The sequence below is a fragment of the Bactrocera neohumeralis genome, chromosome 2 (assembly GCF_024586455.1).
Source record: "Bactrocera neohumeralis isolate Rockhampton chromosome 2, APGP_CSIRO_Bneo_wtdbg2-racon-allhic-juicebox.fasta_v2, whole genome shotgun sequence".
NCBI lineage: Eukaryota > Metazoa > Arthropoda > Insecta > Diptera > Tephritidae > Bactrocera > Bactrocera neohumeralis.
This window is the reverse complement of record NC_065919.1, coordinates 89,849,019-89,855,256: the sequence shown is the minus strand read 5'-3', so window position 1 is coordinate 89,855,256 and position 6,238 is coordinate 89,849,019.

The window sequence follows — 6,238 nt, the reverse complement described above, 5'->3', positions numbered from 1 at the left end:
TCAACAATAATTTTGGAAATGCATTTGTACCATTCTCAACAATATTCAGCTATGATTCATTCACATCCGTAGAAAGATTGTAGTAAGATAATCAATGGAAATGGCTTCCACTGACAAAGTCACCACACCAGACTGCGTTTATACACCAAATGTAGTTTCAACGATTTCGATGTAGAAATATTGAGTAGTCGAAAAATTCTTTTCGTATTTCTAATCAAACTCGACTTATTTTTTTTATTTTTATACTAATAAATAAATATTGACCGAATATATAAAATGTTGCCATCTCTTGACCAACTTATGGAACAAGATGGAAATTTTTTTTAACTCATATCAGGAAGGGTATACATTTTGAAACAAAGTATTGTGAAAGGTATAAAGAAAGTGCTGAAGGACTATACTTACACCGACTGTAACTAAAACGACCAATATTTTCTGTGCTGCTCGTGCTTCGTGGGTCATTATTGGGAGACTGCTGGCTCGCGCTTTCCTTTAAATTTGGTTGCCCATCAGATTATCTAAAAACGATTTGTGTGATATGAGCACGATTGATCTCAAAATGGCTTTGAGATTTTCCCAAGAAAAATAAAATAAAAATATAAACTCGAAAGCAATAGCGAATAACGGCAAACACTCGAGTATGTTCAGCACATGTATATGTATTTATTTAGTATTGGCACTGCACGAAAAGTAGAGTCAGCGAAAAATGAAGCTTATCAAGCGAATATTGTCAGCAAATAATCTCAGTGTGGCAAAATAAAAGACGAATCGACGATTAATGTGCTGCCAATTGAAAAGCCTTTCTGGCAGCGACAAAAAGGACTCAAACGCCATGCTGTGTACACATGTACACTTCGGTGACAACTACAATGGCAGCAAAGTGGGGCAAAAACAAAATGTGCACAAATGGCGTTTGTCTTCTCAACACAGATTTCTATTTGCTGATGTGGCTCATTTGAGCGCCTGCAAGCCAAACTGAACGCCCACCAAACGGCTGCTTGATTGTCAGCCTGTGGACGCTCGCAGGCCGCGCCAGCTGTCTGACTGATAACAGTGCCACCCAAATTACAGCGTTTTTTCATTATGCCATTATGCCAACTTAACCGACAACTTATATACTTGCTTGTGTGAGTGTGTGTGAGTATGCACTACTTTTAATGCGTCGCTCTTCAGGCGTTAAGTTGTCAAATTGTGACTTAACGGCTTACATATCCACATTCCTCCATGCTTTTGTTAGTTGCCTTTTGCTGCTTTGTATCTTGTGATTTACTTGTCGCGCGCTGAAGTTGTTGTTTTTCAGCCCGAAAGTATGCTACTGCAGCTGACGACGACAAATCATGCATAGCTGTGAATTTGCCACACTAAGCCGAACATTGACAATGCAGAGAGTTTATAAATGCGTGGGATTATGGAACACTTAAAAGCGAAATTTGGCACAGTTAGCTAATCGCATGCATTACGCTGAGTTGCGAACAGGCCACTAGTACACCACTACACACACACAAACACACATCCAGCAAAGAGATTAGATAAGAAGTTATTGGTACTTCTTCTCGGTATGAGCGCTCCACTAGCAAACAGTGCCATCAATTTGGATTATGCCTTTTATACTTAGTGAGAGATAAACATTTTGCTTATTTTCGGCGTAAGGTTTAGGTTGGTTTTATTCTTTTTAAGCGCTTATAAAAGCAGTACTTCCTTTGAAGTCTTAAATCGCAATAGAACTTGATGTACAAATATTTTAAGTTGAAGTGATAATTTTCTGAATTATTTAAAATTTTATTTATTTCAGTTCAGTCTATTCACCAGCATGTATGTAACCAACAGTTTAGTTTTTAATACCCTACAAATAAGAGATTTTTTATAAACAGGAGAGCTCGAGGATACTAACAATTTAACAGCATTAGACACTTTGGACTCATTATTTATGGACTATTTTCATACAATTTTTTTGCTAAACAAGTATATCTAAGGATTAAGCTTAACACTTCAAAGTATATGAGCTCGCCTCCCGTCCATTAATTGTACTCACTTACTTGCATTCGATATTAATTTTCTATTGGCGATAAATTAATTACAGTTAATTATTTAAAGTCCAATTCAAGTCTTTAAGTAACATTTATCTACTTTCCGGCAGCGGGCGAGTGGCAAAGCACACAGGGGATTGATTAGCAGTTCCCTGCTTCGGCACCCACCTCGGCATATAATTGATTGCACCCGCAGCAGGACTCATTTAACTGAGTGCGGAAGGGGAAGGCGGTGTGTGGAACCTGCTGGCTGCGCAATTTGTTGGTATTTCCGGCATTTTCCGTTTTGCACACGCATAGCGATAAGATTTGACATTATCTAAGCGAACAATAACAATAACACGGTTGCCTAGCAGGTGTTTGTGTGCATGTTTTTGGTGATGTGAAATGTCGATGCAGAGGGAATTGAACCAAGCAGTGTTGTGTTTTTGCGAAGCTTGCATGAAATGTTAACGGAATAGGCAACGAGGTGGGTCAAAGCATTAAGCATGACATCCATCACTTGTCAAACGACGAAAAACAAGACAAACGCCGTCGAGTTAATGAACTCCAATGCATTGAGAAAATTTAGATTTCATTTGCTTACTCAGTGTAGTTGTGCGCAGCCCAAATATTTAATAAATTTTAAAACAAAATTAGTCAACTAGTTTTTATACCCTTGCAACATGTTACTGCAGAGTATAATAGTTTTGTTCACCTAACGTTTGCACGTATCACCTAAAACTAAGAGATAGATATAAAACTATGTGTATATAAATGATCAAGATGACGAGAAAAACTGAAATCCAAGTGACTGTCTGTCTGTCAGTCCGTCCGTCCGTACAGGCTGTAACTGGCGTAAAAATTAAGATATCTTGATGAGACTTGGTATGCGGTTTCCTTAGTAATAAGAAATTACGAGTTCGTAGATGGGAGTTAACGGACCACTGCCACGCCCACACAAAGCCATTAACCGCAAATTTATAAAGTGCCATAATTAAGCAGTAAATTAATATATAAAACTCTAACTTGGCACAGGCGATCGCAGTAGCAAGGGGCACCTATGGACAAATTTTTTTTTTTTAAAAGGAGGCACGGTTCCGTTCCCAAGTTTAATGTGCATATCTCTTAAACCACTCCACCACAACTCCTACCGATAGTGTGAAAATGGATGAAATCGGATGGTAACGCCGCCCACTCTCCGTATAACGGTACTGTTAAAATCCAGTGAAGATGGGTATGGCACCGCGCACTTTTACGTGAAATTACATATCTCGGGACCAGCCAGAGCAATTTCAACCAAATCTGGTATTTAACATTCTTCCTAAATTCGTAAGATCTTTGTTTGTACCTCAGTACGTATGGTTGACTTTTTACCCAAAATTTCGGTCAATGTGTCAGATTTATAATTAAAATTTGAAGCAAATCCTTTCCTGACAGTAAAATGTCTGTGTGCTACAAATGCAACGCATTGCGTTATTACTTCCCTTAACCCCCCTATACCTAATATTAACATTTTCGAAGTTCCGGATGACTTTTTCCACATATATCGAACTACTATATATGTGAGTTATCCTAGAAAATTGAGAGAGTTTTTTAAATTGTTTTTTCTTATAACGGTACATTTTTCTGCTTAGAATGAATAAAATCGGATGAAACTTATATATGTACATTACTAACAGGCCTTATGTACCTGTAGGTTTTTCCCTCGCTTTAATCTCTGCAAGTTGCAAGAGTATGTAATGTTCGGTTATACCCGAACTTGCCTCTTCCTTACAAGTTTCATTATGGTTTTAATATATGTATAATAATAAATGTTTTATTGCAAAGAAAAAAGTTATGATGGAGTTTAATCGGCTTTTTTATATTTTCAGGTGGTATGAAGAGAGATGTTAGACATGCAAAGTTTTTATGATTTTTAAGAATAGGGCATAATAAAGTGGATAGGCAAAGATGTTATATGTATATAAGAAGAGGGTAGCGATAGCAGGTGGAAGTAGAAAATCCGCAGTTAGAAAGTTCGAATAAAAATATTCAGAACCTATTTATTATTCAACGGTGGTGTGAAGCTACCAACATATATTTATCAATAGAGCCCAACGGTACGTTCAAGCCTTTTAACAGCTACCCATTACATAACCTAAAGCGTATTCTATTGTTAAAAAGAGTCCTAGTAGGAAGCAGTAAAGGTGTTGTAAGAAATAGGAGGCGGACCAATTCGCTAGTACTCGTAATATTCTTCAGCAAGATCTGTAGAAGGAAGTTCACTATACTTAGACTCCTTTTGCTTATTATATTACTATACACCAAGCGAAGTGGTGCAGATTTCTTACTTAAAATTATATATTAGTGGCGCAACTAAGTTTCTGATGTTTCTTAATAGATGAACCCAGCAGTTACTGGTGATCGATTTTGATATATCCAAAACTTGTTAAACTTAACTTAGGCATATGAAGAAGGAACTTCGTTTCCACATTAGTGACTTTGTTTATATGTCATATACTTTTGGTTGTGCGAAAAAGTTCGATTTTTTGCCAACTAATCGCCATTTACGGCGAGTCAAAGAAATCGGCGGCTGAAGCACATCGGGAGCTCCAAAAGGTTTACGCTGCTGCGCCATGTGAAACAACGTGCCCGGATTGATTTCATCACTTCAAGGGAGACGATTTCGATATTAGGGTCAGTGGGGCAATCTGGCCTTTTTTTACATTTTTTTTTTAGAAATTTTTATTCTCCAATAGAACTTTCTTTCAATATCATGAGGTATATCGTGGAGTGTATAAACCAATTTTTTCGGAATTTTTTGATGACATCTGTCGGAGAAATGCCTGGGTTTTTCCACTCGCAGATACAATTTCTCATGTTTCGATCATCTGAAACACAAAAACCCAATTTATTCTTAAAAAGTACGTGAATGGTTATCGTCTCTACTAGAATCATGAAAAAATGTTGATAAATAAAAAAGTAATTAACGTTTCTTTTTTTTTAATTTTTTTCCATGTTATTTACATAAATTGTGTCATAACATTGTCAATCAATTATAAAAAATAGAGGAACGATAGCCAGGCGTTTTGTGTACATTTAAAAAAATTGGGGAAATCGGTTGATTAATTCGACCGGAACCAGGTCCACCAGTTTAAAAAAGTGTGTTTTGAGAAAAACGCGTTTAAAGTTTTAGTTGTGCACTCCGTGCGCTCCGAACGTCGAGCGGTATTATTATTTTTCGGCCTTTTTCGAAACCTTCCAATGGTAAAATGGATTTCTACATTAATTCTAAGGGTATAAGAGAGCAGAAAATTACAAAAATAAATAAATTTTTTAAAAAAGATTACCCTACTGACCTCTTAACAACCTTCCGCGTAAAGGAAGTCCAAAATCCTTCGAAGACACTAAATTATAGTCGTTGCTTAATGAGGAACCGTGGCAGCATTTCGAGTCACCCGCCAAGTCATTTCAAAGTGATCACACGCGCTAGGAATGGTTCAGAAACAAGAAACTTGAGTTTCTTATTACCTCAATACCGGGGGACACATTGCCAAACCCATTAAAACTCACCTAAAACTCGTAAATGGGAAGTCCTACCCCACCCACCATATTGGATATTCCATTCGGTGATGTTCGACTTAGTTGCGCACTTAAACTTTCACTAAACTAACCGGATTTACTAAAAATCTGAAGATTTTCTGAGACGCTTAGTTTTTAATCAGTCAGTCAAATCAAAATTAGCAGCATTTAAATACAACTAATTAAACACAATATTTTTTCCAGTGTGGAGGAAGTGAATTTATCTATCAAATTCATTGCAAGCAATTGATATTCGGTCATTGTTCTTGACAAGACAACTTCCGTTGCATGTTCACGTACACACCCACACACAGGCACATACAAGTACGAAAGTATATACGTATGTGTGGAGGATGGTGTAAAAATATGCTTTAGTCGACGAATATTTACCAATGGCTGCCATTGTCGACGGCTACATTTGCTGCAGTTGCATTATGTGGCGGAAGTGAGCATTTTTATTGCTGTTCCTATTGTTTACACGGCTGCCATTGTGTTCCTTCAGCCAGCTATGGCAGTCGCATGTAATTGCTGCAAGCGCCGCCTCTCTTCGCACTCACATGCATGCGCCAGTTTACAGCCCAGAGGCAGGTTTGTTCCTCAGCACCCATCGTCTCATGTGTTTTTGAAAATAATTGCGACTGCTCGTTGCCGCTCAAAGCCCTGACAAG